Raw genomic sequence first — 19,247 nt, 5'->3', positions numbered from 1 at the left:
CAGGAAACAAGCTAATGTCCCTGTTGGAATTAGTGAGGAAAGAAAGAATTCTCTCTTACTTGGGGGCGGGTCACTCTTTTTGCTTCATTCAGGCCTTCAATTGATTGGATGAGGCCCACTCACATTAGAGGGCAATCTGCTTTACTGAGTCTACCAATTTAAAGGTGAGTTTCATCCAAGAACACTCTCACAGAAACACTCCAAATAACATTTGACCAAATATCCAGGCACCCCATGGCCCAGGCTAGTTGACACAAATTTAACCAGCACACTGAGCAAATTAATCCCTCTTGTGGTTTAAAACAGTTTGATTTGGGGGCGCCTGGGTGGCGCAGTCGGTTAAGCGTCCGACTTCAGCCAGGTCACGATCTCGCGGTGAGTTCGAGCCCCGTGTCAGGCTCTGGGCTGATGGCTCAGAGCCTGGAGCCTGTTTCCGATTCTGTGTCTCCCTCTCTCTCTGCCCCTCCCCCGTTCATGATCTGTCTCTGTCCCCCAAAAAATAAATAAACGGTGAAAAAAAATTTTTTTTTAAAAAAACAGTTTGATTTGGGTTTTCTTTCACTTGCAACCAAAAAGGCTACATTGATATAGGGAATCTACTCTGTGCCAGACTGTGCCAAGTGCACCAAAACAGTAAGACAGACCTTCCAGTCTAGCAACATATGTAGGAAGACCACTGCTTTTTTTTTATTTAAGTAATCTTTATGCCAAAAGTGGGGCTCAAACTCACACAACCCTGAGATCAAGAGTCACACATTCCAGCGACTAACCCAGCCAAGTGCCTCCAAACCGTTGTGTTTTTTTGTAAAAATGGTATTAAAAGATAACATTCAGATGACCGCAAGTTGGTTGACATCTTGACTACAAACTCATAAGAGGAGAGACCCTGAACCAGAACTACTCTGATAAGCTACTCCTAAGTCCTTGACCCACAGATATTTTTCTGATATAGTAACCATTTTTGTTGTTTCACAGCATTAAGATTTCAGGTATTTTTTTACACAGGAATAGATGTATAATATGCCCCTTCCACAAACATATCCACTAATCTGACCTTTATCATCATCATAAGTTAGCTTTACCTGTTCTTGAAATTTATGTAATTGAATTCATACAGGATACACTCATTTGTTCCTGGCTTCTTCCACTCACTGTTATATCTGTGAGATTCATCATATGCTTACATCTAGAAATAGTCTGTTCTTTGTTATTGTTGTATAGTATTTTATTTCATAAATATACCAAAATATATCTTTTCTACTGTTGGTGGAAATTTAATTTTTTCCCACATTTTGACTATATAAATAAAACTTCTATGAACAATCACATATGTCTTTTGGTTGGACACGTATATACTCATTTTTTCTTGAAAGTCACTTGAAAAACTGTTTTAATGTTTATTTTTGAGAGAGAAAGACAGTGCCAGCACATGCAAGTGAGGGAGGGGCAGAGAGAGAGGGGAGAACAGAGGATCTGAAGCAAGCTCTGTGCTAACAGCCGAGAACCCCATGTGGGGCTCGAACTCAGGAACCATGAGATCATGACCTGAGTCAAAGTTGGATGCTTAACCAACTTAGCTACCCAGGTGCCCCGTGGAAGCCATTTTTAAAATGTAATATTTCTGGGATGCCTGGGTGGCTCAGTCGGTTAAACATCCAAGAGCCCCATATTGGACTCTGTGCTGACAGCTCAGAGCCTGGAGCCTGCTTCAGATTGTGTGTCTCCCTCTCTCTCTGCCCCTCACCCACTCACACTCTGTGTGTGTGTGTCTCTCTCTTTCAAAAATAAATTAATTTTTTAAAAAATTTTTTAAAGTAATATTTCTTGCTTCCAACTTTCCTATACTACTGCTTACTCTGGTATTTTACTTATTAGCCTCTCCTGCTGTTCTTTTGAAAATGACTGAAAACTCAACCTTAACTTTTAAACATTTCCAAACAACCTTTATTTTTTTTTTAAGTTTATTTATTTATTTTGAGAGAGGGAGAAAGAGCACACGTGTGCACACAAGCACAGGAGGGGCAAAAAGAGAGAATCCCAAGCAGACTCCATGCTATCAGTGCAGAGCCCAACATGGGGCCTAAATCCATGAACCTTGAGATCATGACCTGAGCTGAAACCAAGAGTCAGATGTTCAATCAACTGAGCCATCCAGATGCCCCTCCAAACAACATTTAATTTGTAAATTTTAACTACTTATAATGGCAAAGGAATAATCAGAGGACATTGTTTTCTTAGCTGTGTGGAGAATGGGTTCTTCCTATCTCCTCATTCCCATGGGTTTTTGTAATCCATCAAAAAAGAACTTTCAGTCCTCCTAGATTCTTATGCACAGAGAACTTCTTTAAGCAATATTTTTGCAGATCCAAGAATTACGCTGTGAGTAAAACTACTACATAACAAAATTGATGAATGGCTAATTTTTGCATATGCCAGCAATTCTCAAACTTTTTGGTCTCAGGATCTCCATATACTTTTTTCTTTTTTAGGACCTCTGTATATTTCTTTTTGTTGTTGTTGTTTATTTATTTTTGAGAGACAGAGAGAGATAGAGCACGAGCAGAGGAGGGGCAGAGAGAGAGGGAGACACAGAATCTGAGGCAGGCTTCAGGCTCCGAGCTGTCAGCACAGAGCCCGTCGCAGGGCTCAGACTCACCGACCACGAGATCATGACCTGAGCCAAAGTTGGATGCTTAACCGACTGAGCCACCCAGGCACCCCTAGGACCTCTGTATATTTCTAAAAATTATTAAGGACCCCAAAGATCTTTTGTTTATGTGATTATATTTATCAGTATTTACTGCTTTAAAGAAATTGATAAAACTTTTATATATTTATTAATTAATTTTTAAAAATAATGATAAACCCATCATGCATTAACATAAATAACATATTTTAATTGTTTTTATTTTAGAGAGACAGAGAGAGAGAGCTGCAAGCAGGGTAAAGGGACAGAGGGAGTGAAAGAACCCCAGGCAGGTTCCATACTCAGCATGGAGCCCAATGTGGGGCTTGATTCCATGACCCTAGGATCATGACCTGAGCCAAAATCAAGAGTCAGTCACTCAACCAACTAAGCCACCCAGGCACCCCAGAATAATATATTTTTATGAAAAATAATGTGGACCTCCTGAAAGTATCTCAGATACTCAAAGCAGTCCCTGGACTATGCTACGAGAACCACTGGTCTGTGCTGATGCATTCTTTGCCCCTATCATATCACTTTGTATAAATCATCTTTTATTTTGACTTCTCAGCATCACATTCATCTTTATTTGGTGACAAAACCCTTATTTCCTAAAGAGAACCTATTCAAGATGGTTGAGATGAAGTTGACCACACCCCTTTCTCACCCAGTGATATGCATGTGATGCATGATTGCCTAGAGCTTCTTGGGAACTCTCATGCTGAGCTATTAGAAAATTATTTCTCTCTCTCTCTCTCTCTCTCTCTCCCTGTCTCTCTCTTTCTGTCACTCACTCCCTGTCTTCCCTTTCTACCTCCAGTTTGCAAATCATGTTTTAGGAAAGCCTAAAAACAACTTTCTTCCCCATTAAGTGGAGACAGCCTTCTAAGAAATGAAAAGCCCCAATCCCTGATGACATCATTTGAATTATTGGAGCAAGCCAGGACTGAAAAAATCTTTCCTCCCTCTTCCCAGTTGTGTTAGCCAGTTTGCTAAAGTTAGGTCTTTGTCCCTGACAAGTGAAGGAACACTGCTTAATACACATTGATAACATTTATGCATCAATCACAGCCTTCAACATTTAAATGTAACATGAGAATTTCAGACATTTGGTAGGACAACAGGCAAAACATTTAGGTGGTATGGAGTCTTCCAGATATTTATTTCTAAAATGTGGGTACACCTCAGAATCAACTAAGGGAGCTTTTTCAAAATACAAACTTCTAGACCCTGCCCAAAATACTCTGACTCAGTTGATGGAGCCAAAGAATATGTATTATTAGTAAGGTCCCTTGGTGATTCTGACACAATCAGTACAAGATCTGGCATTTGATAAACACTAATCTAGAAAACTATCGATTCCATCTGTAAGAACAATATGCAGTATGGATTTCTATGCTTCTATAAAGAAAACTTCTTTGGCTAGTACAGGAATGCCATGATTTTCAGAAATTCACTTAAGAGAAATCCTGGAATTTATAAATTAGGTAAAATATTCACACAAAGCATGGCACCCATGCACTTCCCATCCCCTTTCAGCTAAGACCGTTTAAGAGTTCTTTGCTATCTTCTTCAAATTTCTATCTTGTCCACATCTTTGCCAACTAAGCTGTTAACTGTATGTATTAACATACACACATAATATACAACACCGTACAGTATTTGGCAATTCAGCATTTTGCCAATCAATAACAGACATCATTCAAATGTGCAAAAAGCCACTAATAAGGACAGCAGCTTGAACACCGTTAGGCTGGGCACCAAAGCAAAATCTAGGAAACTCAGGCAGAAGTTTCTAATTATTTGATCATTATCAAACTTTAGCTGATCTAAAGTGGTAGGGAAGACTTTGAGAGAAAATCTTCAAGTCCCCACCCTCAGAAATGTTTGGAAATGGTATTTGCAAATAAGGATTTTGTATATGATAATTATGAAAGTTTTGTGTTGTGTTCCTTCAATAAAATGTATTGCTTTTTTCACACAGAGAAGTATTATCTTACTAAATTTATTTCTAGGTATTCATAGTTTGTTGATAACTGGAACAGCTTTTGAAATTACCCTTTCTAGGAAATTATTTATAATTTAAAGGAAGGCTATTTTTAAATTTACCATAAGATAAATTCTCTTATTGGCTGTGAATAAGATGTATATTTGATAGTCTCTTGGGTTTTCTTGTTATGTAATCATATCATCTGAAAAATCAAATTCATGTTGCCACTTTATTTGCAATATTTATTCCTGTATATCTTATTTTCTTATCTTTTTAAAAATTTTATGTTTTTTTAAATTTACATCCGAATTAGTTAGCATATAGTGCAACAATGATTTCAGGAGTATATTCCTTAACGTCCCTTACCCATTTAGCCCATCCCCCCTTCCACACCCCCTTCAGTAACCCTCTGTTTGTTCTCCATATTTATGAGTCTCTTATGTTTTGTCCCCGTCCTTGTTTTTATATGATTTTTGCTTCCCTTCCCTTATGTTCATCTGTTTTGTCTCTTAAAGTCCTCATATGAGTGAAGTCATGCTATTTGTCTATCTCTGACTGGCTAATTTCACTTAGCATAATACCCTCTAGTTCTATCCACATAGGTGCAAATGGCAACATTTCATTCGTTTTGATTGCTGAGTAATACTTCATTGTATATATATACACCACATCTTCTTTATCCATTCATCCATCGATGGACATTTGGGCTCTTTCCATACTTTGGCTATTGTGGATAGTGCTGCCATAAACATGGGGGTGCAAGTGTCCCTTGGAAACAGCACACCTGTATCCCTTGTATAAATACCTAGTAGTGCAATTGCTGGGTCGTAAGGTAGTTCTATTTTTAGTTTTTTGAGGAACCTCCATACTGTTTTCCAGAGCAGCTGCACCAGCTTGCATTTCCATCTTATTTTCTTATCTTATTACATTAGCTACAACCTTCAATATATCAATTTAGTGATGTTGATAGTCATCTCTTTTTTAATGATAATTACCTTAGTATATCACCACTTAATATCATTTTACTCTTTGTTTGATATACAGTAAAGATTATATTTTAGTCAGAATTTAAATTAGTCACCTAAATGATTTCAACGAGGCATGTATCCATTAAGAATGCTTTTAGCTACAAATAATAGAACCCTAAGACTGGCATAAACAAATAGGAAGTTAACTTCCAAGTTTGACCAAGACCGAGTAACAGGGACCAGATTTACCCTCTTACCTAAAAACTAAAGAAAAACCACACAAAACATTTGAAACAATCATTTTCAAACATTAGCCAATAGGCAGTGCATGGTAGTAACACCTGAAAGAAGAGAAACAAGCAGTGGGAGCTTTACAATTGCTCTGGCTCATTGCCAGGGAGGAGGAACCCAGAGTCCATAGTGTCCCAGAGTTGGAAAAGTTTTGCTAGGAGTACAGGCAGGTCAATGTGAATCAAAACTTGAACAGGGATGCCTGGGTGGCTCAGTCGGTTAAGTGGCTGGCTCCTCATTTCGTCTCAGGTCATGATCTCATGGTCGTGAATTCAAGCCCTGTGCCCAGCTCTACGCTGACAGTGTGAATCCTGCTTGCAATTCTCTCTTTCTAATCTCTCTACCCCCCCCACTTGTGCTCTCTCCCTCTCTCAAAATAAATAAATAAACTTTAAAAATATTTTTAAAAGACTTGAACAAAAAAGCCATGTTTTGCATAGATAGTAGAGTATCTGACACAATCCAAGGATAAGATGTGCAGCCCAGCCTCATAAGACACAGAACAAAAGGGATCCAGGAGTAGTCAAGTACAATAGCAGGTATCTTCTCTGTGCCTTCTTCTGGAGCCCCTTGTTCTCCTGGGCACCTGCTTCATTCTCCACCCTCTGTAGTCTGAATTACTTTACTTTTTCATCCACAGTCTGGAAAATAACTGTCCAAACTCTCTTTGTTCTCTCTCCATTTGTCTCACAAGCATTTTTCCTAATAAATTTGTTGCACATTTAATAGCATCTTGATTTGCTTTTCAATGGACCTGAACTAACAGATCAGTATCAATACATTCTGGTTTATTCAGTCTTAAAAATTATAATGTGAAGGGCAATAATAGCCCAGAGCTATCATTGTGTACAGTCATTCCTCCAACATGAGGTGAAGTTCATGTCTGTGGTCCCTCCTGCAGTCCTCAGCGTTCCTTCCTAAAACACAAACAAACAAACAAACAAAAAATTTTACACTACTACCCAAGAATGAGTAACAATTATAGGCATAGGGCAGCCTAGATTCATGGAAGAAAGAACAGTTTCCCCTTCAAGGACACTAAAGATACACCCAATTTACATGATCAAACATATAACTTCCTGATTGAAAACCACTACATTTTATTCAATATTCTCCTAAGAACAAAGGGTGGATACTGTGTACTTGTTTGCATAATTTTAAAACAGTCATGGCTTTTCCAGAACAGAGGGGGGGCCAACTTTCAATATGTATCCAAATCTTCACTTGTTAGCAAGAAGGAACTGCTTATAATTTTTAAGTAACAGTTTTTATTTGGCTTAAACAAAAAGCTCAAGATCCAGTTTCTACCAAGGCAAGCCACTGCATATATTTTATCTCATTTATCCTAAACAGAATAATGTCTTTCATTTATCTCCATTTTAAGAAGAGGAAACTGCATTTCAGAGAAATTAAGAAATTTACCAACGGTTACTTCACTGACTCTTATAGACAGAAATTAAACCCAAGTTCCTTCTGGTTCACAATCTAGTATCTTTTGTTGCTTTTTGAGATGCCACTGAAAATCTAGTTTGCCAAAATCTTTGCTAATGATAATATATGGATCTTTAAGCAAACCTGCTTGTCCTTTGTGTTATTTAAGAACGTGAATGGTCTGGGTACTGCTTGGTCAAAAGTTAAATATACATAAATGTCTGCTATATGTTGCTCAAGTTTCTGACACATAGAAAAAAAAAAGGACTTTTCTTTTCTCTTCCTTTTTCCCTTCATTAGGGCTGAGCTTTCCACTGGTACCCAGTAAAGGATGGAAGTTGGCATGTCCAGGGTTAGACAAATAAATAAATACAGATTTCTCACTATCAGAGAAAGGAGTTACAACTATGGAAATTAGGAAATCCAGAATATATCCTGGAGTGCTGCAAAGGAACTGGAGATATCAGTCTTATGGCCTGATTACATAGACAAATATAAGTGTGTGTGTGTGTGTGTGTGTGTGTGTGTGTGTGTGTGTTCTAGCTCTGTTCACTAAGAGGATCTAGAAGCAATGGCATTCTGATAACAATGAACCGATTTAGATCTTTTTTTTTCTAGATAACATTATCTGCTAAAAGGAACCAGGTCTCCTTGCCACAATATGACTCTAGGACTAGAGCAAGGAAAATATAAGATGTATGTATTTGGAACATTTTATGACACCAGAAGGTTAAAAAAAAATGCTTGAAAAATTATGGGGGCATGTGTATAATACACAGTAACCAGCTTGAGGTGGCTTCCGCTGGTAAGTCTGGGACAAATTGAGTATCAAAATTAATAACAATAATAACAGATTGTAACCCTGTGAGTAAAAGACAAATCCTAAGTTCATACTGACATTAATTAATTAATTAATTAATTGGAGAGAAAGGAAAGCTCTATCCTACCTAATCTAGAATGAATGACAAGATTAGAAAATTCCCATTTCATAATCATCAGAATAATAATTTATTCAGGCTAGAATCATTAACTGATGGTAAACTGGTGAAAATTTGCTAAGAAACAAGATAGTCAAATGATCTCAAAGAGTCTTGCTACAAAACAATAATTTATTATGTTACAATAGAGAACTTGGCAGACACAATCTTAACTAAGTAATAAAAGTTGACATCATCATTAATGGAACAAATTGACATCAAGTGCCTCCTCATATGATTCCTGGAGACTAGCACAGCATCACTTCTGTAAAATTCCTGCCAAAATGCATAAATTATAAAGAAACATCAGACAACTCCCCATAATTGAGAAACATTCTCAAAACCAATTGGTTTGGGCTCTCCAAAACTATCAAGATCATGAAAGATCATTAAACTTTGAGAAACTGTTCCAGACTGAAGAAGACTAAAGAGACACAACTAAATGCAATATATGATTGTAAACCGAATCCTGAACCTAAAAGGGACATTATTGAGACCATAAGATTTGAGTAGGTTATATAGATTGGATGATATTATTGGATCAACATTAATTTCCTGATTTTGATTGTTATACTGAATCCTTGCACCAAGAAATACAAATTAGAATATTAAAGGTAATGGGGCATTGTGTCTACCACTTACTCTCAAATCATTGAGAAATAAGTAGAGGATCAAGATGGAAGGTATACGGAAGCTCTGTGTACTACTTTGCAACTTTTTTTGTAGATTTGAAATTATTGCCAAATAAAGTTTTAAAAATTAAAAGCAAAGGGCACCTGGGTGGCTCAGTTGGTTAAGCGTCCGACTCTTGATTTCAGCTCAGGTCATGACCTGAAGGTTCATGAGTTCAAGCCCCACATCAGGCTCTGTGGTGATGGTGCAGAGTCTGCTTGGGATTCTCTCTCTCTCTCTCTCTCTCAAAATAAATAGATAAACTTTAAAAAATTAAAAATGAAAAACAATAGGGACACCTGGGTGACTCAGTTGGTTAAGCACCCAACTCTTGATTTCGGCTCAGGTCATGACCTCAAGGTTCGTGAGTTCAGGCCCTACATCAGGCTCCGTGGTGACAGTGCAGAGCCTGCTTGGGATTCTCTCTCTCTCTCTGCCCCCCCCCTCCACTTGCATGCATGCTTCGAAAGAAAGAAAGAAAGAAAGAAAGAAAGAAAGAAAGAAAGAAAGACAATGGCATTTTCTTTCCCCAAATAACTCTAAGAATAGCAAAGCCCATCAACACCTGTGGGATTAAAAGATTGGAGGAATAGAAAACAAAAATGTTTCATTTCAATTATTTATGACTGCATAATAAAACCACTCCAAAATTCAGTGGCTTTACTGTATTATCTGTCATGATTCTGTGGATTGATTGGCCTCAGTTGGGAGTTCTGCTCCCTGTGATGGCAGATGAAGCTGCAGTCATTTGGGTGTCCCCTAGGCTGAACATCCAAGATGGCACACTCACATGTTTGGAACTTTGCTGAGGTTGGTTAGAAGAGGGAGAGGGCTGAAATAGGCCACTGAGATGGCTGGGGCCTCTTTGCCCATGCAGTCTCAGGGTCTCTCCCTTTCTACCTGGTCTCTAAGTCACTTCTCCATATGATCTCTGTGGGATGACCTGATCAGAGGCTGGTGAAAGAATTCTCCCAACGCAGAACAAAGGAGAGAGAAGTTTATTGACTATACCACAAGGGAGCAATGGGCAGGACAGCAAAGGAGAGACTGCCTGCCAGGAGGCAGCAGGTAAGGGGTGGGAAAGCTGTATTTAAGGGGGAAGGTGAGAAGGTATGGGAATTTTCCTTTTTTGGTACCTATGTCCAGGTATAAGTAACTCATTGGTCAGCTAGGCCTTATGGATATTTTGAGGTGGGTGGCCTAATGGGCCTGTTTGTATTCAGTAGGGAGTCTCTGTGGGCCCTTCTACCATACTCAAGTTTCCATTGTTCAAGTTAGTTGACTAAAAGTGGCAAGCACCCTTCAAATACATGCTTTTATATGGACATGAGTATTCATTTCTCTTGGGTTGATATCTGGTCCATGAATATTTAAATATATTTTATAATATATTAATTCTATATATTTATTAATTTTGTATAATTAATTATATTTAATTACATTTCTACATTTAATTAATTTTATGTATTCTATAATATATCTGATTCATTGATATTTTTATGAGAAAGCTAAAGGTTATTTTCCAGTTATTAAACTTTATCTTTCTAATCCCCCGTTAACAGCAAATAATAGTTAATTTGGAAGAAGATGATTAGAGAAGTTGATGGAACCTTTACTTTAAGGGTAAAGGAATTTGCAATCCCTGTCAAAATATCACCAGCATTCTTCAGAGAGCTAGAACAAACAATCCTAAAATTTGTATGGAACCCCAAAAGACCCCCAAATAGTCAAAGAAATCTTGAAAAAGAAAACCAAATATGGAAGCATCACAATCCTGGACTTCAAGATGTATTACAAAGCTGTAATCATCTAGACAGTATGGTACTGGCACAAAAACAGACACATAGATCAATGGAACAGAATAGAAAACCCTGAAATGGACCTACAAACATATGGCCAACTAATCTTTGACAAAGCAGGAAAGAATATCCAATGAAATAAAGACAGTCTCTTCAGCAAATGCTGTTGGGAAAACTGGACAGAGACATGCAGAAAAATGAACCTGGACCACTTTCTCACACCATGCACCAAAATAAACTCAAAATGGGGCGCCTGGGTGGTTCAGTCGGTTAAGCGACTGACTTCAGCTCAGGTCATGATCTCACGGTCCGTGAGTTCGAGCCCCACGTCGGGCTCTGTGCTGACAGCTCAGAGCCTGGAGCCTGTTTCAGATTCTGTGTCTCCCTCTCTCTGACCCTCCCCTGTTCATGCTCTGTATCTCCCTGTCTCAAAAATAAATAAAACGTTAAAAAAATTTTTTTTTAAATAAAAAAAAAACTCAAAATGGATGAAAGACCTAAACATAAGACAGGAAGCCATCAAAATCCTCAAGGAGAAAGCAGGCAAAAACCTCTTTGACCTTGGCCTCAGTAACTTCTTACTCAACACGTCCCTGGAGGCAAGGGAAACAAAAGCAAAAATGAACTATTGGGACATCAACAAAATAAAAATCTTCTGCAGAGTGAAGGAAACAATCAGCAAAACTAAAAGCCAACTGACAGAATGGGAGAAGATATTTGCAAACAACATATCAGATAAAGGGTTAGTATCCAAAATCTATGAGGAACTTAGCAAACACAACACCCAAAAAACAATCCAGTGAAGAAATGGGCAAAAAACACGAATAGACACTTCTCCAAAGAAGACATCCAGATGGCCAACCAACACATGAAAAAATGCTCAACATCACTCATTATCAGGGAAATACAAATCAAAACCACAATGAGATACCACCTCACACATGTCAGAATGGCTAACATTAACAACTAAGGCAACAACAGATGTTGATGAGGATGCGGAAAAAGAGGAACCCTTTTGCGCTGCTGGTGGAAATGCAAACTGGTGCAGCCACTCTGGAAAACAGTATGGAGGTTCCTCAAAAAACTAAAAATAGAACTACCTTACGACCCAGCAATTGCACTACTAGGTATTTATACAAGGGATACAGGTGTGCTGTTTCCAAGGGACACTTGAACCCCCATGTTTATGGCAGCACTATCCACAATAGCCAAAGTATGGAAAGAGCCCAAATGTCCATCGAAAGATGAATGGATAAAGAAGATGTGGTGTGTAAATACAATGGAGTATTACTCGGCAATCAAAAAGAATGAAATCTTGCCATTTGCAACTACATGGATGGAACTGGAGGGTATTATACTAAGTGAAATTAATGAGTCAGAGAAAGACAAAAATCATATGACTTCACTCATATGAGGACTTTAAGAGACAAAACAGATGAACGTAAGGGAAGGGAAGCAAAAATAATATAAAAACAAGAAGGGGGACAAAACATGAGACTCTTAAACATGGAAAATAAACTGAGGGTTGCTGGAGGGGTTGTGGGAGGGGAGATGGGCTAAATGGGTAAGGGACATTAAGGAATCTACTCCTGAAATCATTGTTGCACTATATGCTAACTAACTTGGATGTAAAATAAATAAATAAATAAATAAATAAATAAGAAAATAAATAAATATTAACTTAAATTTAAAAAATAAAATAAATAAAAAACTATTTTAGAAATAAAAAAGGGTAAATGAATTTGATTTTTCTGTTTGTTTTTGAGAGAGAGAGAGCGAGCGAGAGAGAGCACTTGTGTGCACCAGTGGGGGAGAGTGGCAGAGGGAAAAAGAAAATTTTCAACAGGCTCCACACTGAGCATGTAACACATTACCCCACAATCCTGGGATCATGACCTGAGCCCAAATCAAGTCAGATGCTCGGGGCACCTGGGTGGCTCAGTCGGTTGGGAGTCCTACTTTAGCTCGGTCATGATCTCTCAGTCCATGAGTTCAAGCCCTGTGTCGGGCTCTGTGCTGACAGCTCAGAGCCTGGAGCCTGTTTCAGATTCTGTATCTCCCTCTCTCTCTGACCCTCCTCCGTTCATGCTCTGTCTCTCTCTGTCTCAAAAATAAATAAACGTTAAGGAAAAAAAAAAAAGAGTCAGATGCTCAACCAACTGAGCCACCCATTTAAGAGCTTAGATGTTGAAACGTAACTGCATTGTTTAAAATCCTGATTCTACCATTCACAAGATGTATGACCTTAGGCAAGTTACTTAACTTCTGTGAGCTTCAGCTTTTTTATCTGCAAAGTGGAGGAAAACATAATAATAACTATCTTATTAGATGATTGTGATGATTAAATCAGATGCCTCCAAACCTAACGCTAGGCACTTTGTAAATATGTATTAATTGTTAGTAATTATTAATAATAATTTATATACTGATGCATTATTACCTTTAAAAAATTATTTATTTATTCTGAGACAGAGAGAGAGAGAGAGAGAGAGAGTGCACCCGTGTGCTTGTGTGTGTGTAGGTGCACGGGTATGTGGGCAAGCAACAGAGGGGCAGAGAGTGGGAGGGAGAATCCCAAGCAGGCTCTGTGCTGTGGCATCAGACACAGGGCTCCAACCCATCAACCAATAAGTCATGACCTGAGCTGAAACCAAGAGTGGGACGCTTAACCAACTGAGCCACCCAGGCAACCCTGCATAGTTACATTTTTATAGTGAAAATGCATTGCTTTTGAAATTTTTTATTTATTTATTTTTAACTTCTTAAAATATTTATTTATTTTTGAGAGAAAGACAGCACGAACGAACAGGGGAGGGGCAGAGAGAGGAGACCCAGAATCCGAAGCAGGATCTAGGCTCTGAGCTGTCAGCGCAAAGCCCAATGTGGGGCTCAAATTCACGAACCGTGAGATCATGACCTGAGCTGAAGTCAGACACTTAACCAACTGAGCCACCCAGGCACCCCATTTTTGAAATTGTAAAAACAATTTTTAAATGTGTGAAGTCAACCTTAATTTTGAGCGTTTACTAATACAAATGCATTCTTAAATTATCAAGTCATGCGTTAAACTGCAAAATAGGAATTTTGCCCTGCTTTCTTGGTGTTTCGGAGGAAACGGAGACTGTTCACTTAAGGTCTGAATTGTGCTTTAGTTATTCTTTTCCATTCTATAAATCAAGGAGGGGCACTTTCCCGGGCACAAAAATTCATGAAGTTGTGGTACCTTTTTACCAAAATTGTTCCTAAAACAACTACTAATGACATTAAATTTCCTAATCTACAAGGAGTTCCTTTTAGTATTCTATTGGTCATTCGGATCTTTGAAGCAAAGCAATTCCAACTAAATTTCATGTTGACCCCTAAGGCTTTTTGTTTTAGAGTGAAAGAACTCTGTTAATAATCTAGCATCTTTTCCAAGATCCTGTCTCGTCTCCCTTTGGTAGATTGGAGTATTCCATTTTAATTCATTGCCTGTGGAATTAGTAATTATATGATTTCTCTTGTGACTCCAATCTTAAATAATGATATCCCTTTAATAAGCTTTGTTCTATTTATAGGGCTTAAAGAGAAATTTGATTTTTAAGAGAAAACAGCAGCAATACTACAAATAACTGTTAAAATGTATTCTAGAAGCCATTTTCTGGCCTGTTTTTTATTGCTTTATTTGTGTTTCTGGTCAGAAGAACTGGAATGCAGAATGAGGAGCTTATGAGGTTCTCACCCTGGCTCCTCCCACCCATGCTTGGATTCAAACAAGTGGCCACTCACTAGCATATCCAAATGGATACCAGAGCCATTTTCCAGACCTCAGGAGTCCTATAGCCTTTCACCAGCCAAGCTGTAAGTACCTACAAGGTAACAAGTACTTTTCTCAAGGCTATCTTTCTGTGTGTGTGTGTGTGTGTGTGTGTGTGTGTGTGTGTGTGTAACAGCTTTATTGAGGTATAGTTTATATACTACACAATTTACCCATTTAAAGTGTAAAACTTATTGGTTTGTTTTGGGTTTTTTGAGTGTGTGTGTGTGTGTGTGTGCATAAGCTGGGGAGGGGCTTGTGAGAGGGAAAGGAACAGAGAGAATCTTAAGCAGACTCCACACCCAGTGCAGAGCCCAACGTGGGGCTTGATCTCATGACCCTGAGATCATGACCTGACCCGAAATCAAGAGTCAATGCTTAACCAACTGAGCCACCCAGCACCCCTCATTGATTTTTAATATATTCACAGAGTTGTGCAATTATCACCAAAATGAATTTTAGAACATTTTCATCACCCCAAATATAAACCCCATGCCCAGTAACAAAACTCCCCTTTCCACATAGTGACAACAAAGCTCACCAAAAAAAGTATTTAACTTTATCCTACTAAAGCAAAAAGGACAGATTAAAAGGAAATCTCAAACTGTGCATAGTGTTCTAATTTTTAAATTCTATAATTGTGTTTTGTCCTATCTCAAATTGTGCAAAGAATATTTTTAAGGACTCCTATTTTTTAATTTGGGAAATTTATATTTTATAACAAAAAGGATTGAAATTGAGAAGATATAGAATTTTCCAGCATCTAAAATCGTGAAAATTGGGGTGCCTGGGTGGTTCAGTCGGTTAGGCATCTACTTCAGCTCAGGTCATGATCTCGTGGTTCATGAGTTCAAGCCCTGCGTTGGGCTCTGTGTTGACAGCTCAGAGCCTGGAGCCTGCTTTGGATTCTCTGTCTTCCTCTCTCTCTACCACTCTGCTTCCCCTGCTCATGCTCTGTCTCTAGGTCTCTCTCAAAAATAAATAAACATTAAAACTGTTAAAATAATTAAAAGAATCACAGAAACAAAACAAACAAACAAACAAACAAACATTCCCCTATTCACCCCAGCCCTAGGCAACTACTAATCTATTTTCTGTCTCCTTGAATTTACCTATTCTGGGAATTTCAAATAAATGGCAGCATATAATATGTGGCCTTTTGTGTCAGTCTTTTTCATTTATCATAATGTTTTCAAAGTTCATGTTGCAGTGTGTATCAGTACTTCTTTTCTTTTAATGGCTGAATAATACTCCCTTGTATGGATGTGCCACGTTTTCTTTATCCATTCATTAATTAATGAGCATTTGAGTTGTTTCTACTTCTTAGCTATCATGAATAATGTTGCTATGCACATTCATGTGCAAGTTTTTGTGTAAACATATGTCTTCATTTCTCTTGGGTGTATGCGTAAGAGTGGAATTACTGGTCCATGTGTTTAACCTTTTGAGAAACTGCCAGATTTACATCAAGGCTCTCTTAAGATCTACTTGGTCTTGGGTTAATTGTTGTTCCATTTGGGTATGGCCTTGGAAGCAGGCCCTTGCTGTTCAGATAAGAAACTTCTGTCAAAGACTTTCACTACATTATGATCTGAACTTAACAATCTAAAAAAGTATGTGCTTTTCAACATTTTTGAAAATACGATGATTAGCATTCTTCTCTCTAGGGAAAAAAAAGATCCTGTTTATCAAGTTTCCAGAACTATATAGACTCTTAAGGAGCACTTGACTCTTCTTACCCTAAAAGGCTGAGTAGACTTTAGGGGCACGTGGAGCAAGGCATAGTTGTATAAATTAAGGAGCATTACAAAAGAAAATATGTCTTCATTATTGCAAGGAAATTCTTCATTTTGCTTACAACAACATCCCTTGTTTCAGAAGTCAGAAATTCATATGGGCTAATAAATTTTTTATTTTAGTCACTCACACCTTAGCACAAATTACTTTAATAATCACACTTTCCTCTTAACCCCTGGTTAAGTACGGACTAAGATGTTCTGGTAGTAGAGGAGGTACTTTAAAAAAGGTAGAAAACAAGTAATTTTAGAGCCTAAAAAGGGGAATTGGGACACACTACATGTATTACATTTAGTAGGTTATTTACTGCTCATAAAAATGCCATGAGATAAGTACTATCATTTTCCTTTAAAAATTTTTAATGTTTATTTACTTTTGAGAGAGAGAGAGAGTAAGAGCATGAGTGGGAGAAGGGCAGAGAGAGAGGGAGACACAAAATCCCAAGCAGGCTCCAGACTCCAAGCCATCAGCACAGAGACCGACACGGGGCTCGAACTCAGGAACCAGGAGATCATGACCTGAGCCGAAGTCAGACGGTTAACCGACTGAGCTACCCAGTTGCCCCCATTTTTACTTTAAAAGAAAGGAAAAGGGCTAAAAAAAAAAGTTAAGTAACTTACTGAAAATCACACAAATTATATGTGAGAACTTTAACTCATATCTATCTGATTCCAAAAAACCAGAGCATCTACTCTCTGTCCTGAAGAGAGAACAAATACTTGCAGAACTCTGGGGCTGGGAAGTAGGGAATGTGGAGAGTAGAGGTGTGCCGAAACCAAACTTTGCCTTCTCTACAAATTTTTTTCACATCCCTGGTTGCCACAACCACCTGCTGGCAGCACCCCCTGACCCCCAATGGTGCAAAAATGCTAATGAGTCCTTAAATGCTTCGTCTTCCTGGCTTAGAGGACCTACTGTATCTGACTAAGTTAGGATGGTAGCAACTGCTGCTGCCTGAGCCACACACTCCAGCAAAACTTCCTTATTTGGAAAAGTCCTTTCCATCCTATCTGGGCAGAAAGAATACAATCTCACATTTAAAAAAAAAACAAAATGCTTTGACCTACATCAGAAGGAGCACTTGAAAACACTAAAACACAGAGAAATGGCAAAAAGATCAAGTATATTTCTAAATACTTTGCTCAAGTGGAAGGTGGGGGAACGTGGATGGGGTGGGGAATGCTTCATCAGATAGTTAAAAGAAAGAGCATTCACAAAACCCTTTTGCTTTAACCCCAGAAGCTCTTCTAGTTAGCAATAAGCTTTGTATCTCAGTTATATGAAATTTAGCACACTTTTTACTGGAATGAAGAAAAAATACATTTTGAAACTGCTGTTGAAGCCAGGAGGGAGCTGAATGGCAGGAGACTATAGTTTCTCAGATGGGGTTTAGCATTGCTTCTCTCCTACGCAGAGGTTATATTTGAAAAGATGGGACTAAGTGGGTATTTTCAGGATGGGCCAATGAGGTCGGCCTGAGTGTTAGCTCTTGTTGTTCCTGGAGCAGCTTGGTAGAAAGATGAAAAGAGGAGACTAAAGTCTCAACCCTGCTGCTGGGTGAACTTGGGCAAATTACTTAACCTCTCTGGGTGGACCTCATTTTGCTCTTCTTTGAAGAGGAGTTGGACTAAATGACCTCCAATAACCTTTCCAGAATTGACTTTCTGTTTTGTGATTTCCATGATTGTGGAAAGGGCTTGTCTAGGCTAAAGCATGCAACAGAAACCATGGGTTTCCAATGACCTCTAGACACGCCCCTCATTCCCTAACTTCCCTCCTGGTACCTTTAAACCTCAGCCCTTCTGGAGCCCAGGGCCTTGGTGTTGCTTCCGGGCTTCCTGGAGGGACCTCCCAGAAGACCCATTAGTATGCAAAGCACAATAAGCTGAATATCATTCCCAGTGCTTATCAAATTTTATCTGTCCTATATTCCATTCTCTCAGAGTCTGCTTTCAACCACCTGGCCCTGTGTGATGATGGATTAAATCAGATAAAATAACCCTCACTGAGATTTCCTAACATGTAACCCTCCTCACAAAATAACTTAAAAATAATCTGAATATACATCCCTCTTCCAAAGTTCCTCATATCTTTTTTTTAGTTTATTTACTTTGAGAGAGAAAGGGGGAGAGAGAGTGTGCACATGCACATGCAAGCCCACAAGCAGGGGAGGGAAGAGAGAGAGAGAGAGAGAGAGAGAGAGAGAGAGAGAGAGAATCCCAAGCAGCCTCTGCGATGTTATTGCAGTGCCCCAAGTGGGCCTGATCCCATGACCATGAGACCATGACCTGAGCCAAAATCAAGAGTCAGACGCTCACCCGACTGAGCCACCCAAGTGCCCAAAAGTTCCTAATATCTACATTATTTATTTATGTGGAAGGAGACAATTGATGGAGGGGTCTTCCTATGCCCCTGAAATTACATTAAGATTGGATTGCCTTCCCTGATCAGTGACACTTGGGGAAGTTGTCCTATCTTGGCAGGAAGATTGTAAACTCAAGATGGAGATTTTGTTTTTCTCTGCATTAATCTTCAGCTAATGCCAGTGAACATTATCCTTGTTTAATTACATTCACTAACCAACTGACACAACTTCCCCTGGGAAGAAGCTTATCCGACTCTGACTCACGCTTTACAGCATGTTGGATTTGAGGAAATGGATAATATACGCCCCGCTGGCTTTGGAATTTTAAACAGAAACCCACATGCCGCCAAGTCTCCAGCTTACTCCCAAATATGGGAGAATGTGTGCCCCAGCCACGGTTGCAGGAGGCATGCTCAGTGTGACAAAAGGCAAAACCCACAGTGTGTGCTGAATGCCAGGCCAGGCGTGGAGAGGC

General features: G+C 38.8%; 1 long non-coding RNA gene across 2 annotated transcripts in view; it reads left to right on the top strand.

Annotated features, from left to right (window-relative positions):
- The window catches only part of LOC113600185 (uncharacterized), a 75,077-nt gene that overhangs the window by 50,425 nt on the left and 5,405 nt on the right, over positions 1 to 19,247 (top strand). The window contains exon 4 of one of the 2 annotated variants that reach the window (XR_008292407.1): positions 14,498 to 14,654. This is a non-coding gene — a long non-coding RNA (uncharacterized LOC113600185). Of the gene's footprint in view, positions 1 to 14,494; positions 14,655 to 19,247 lie in introns of both variants that reach the window. The other variant, XR_003421138.2, reaches the window with a different exon arrangement.

Source organism: Acinonyx jubatus, chromosome D2 (assembly GCF_027475565.1).
Source record: "Acinonyx jubatus isolate Ajub_Pintada_27869175 chromosome D2, VMU_Ajub_asm_v1.0, whole genome shotgun sequence".
In the NCBI taxonomy this organism is placed as follows: Eukaryota; Metazoa; Chordata; class Mammalia; order Carnivora; family Felidae; genus Acinonyx; species Acinonyx jubatus.
Note: the sequence above shows the minus strand (reverse complement) of the source record. Positions and strands in the feature narration are given on the sequence as shown.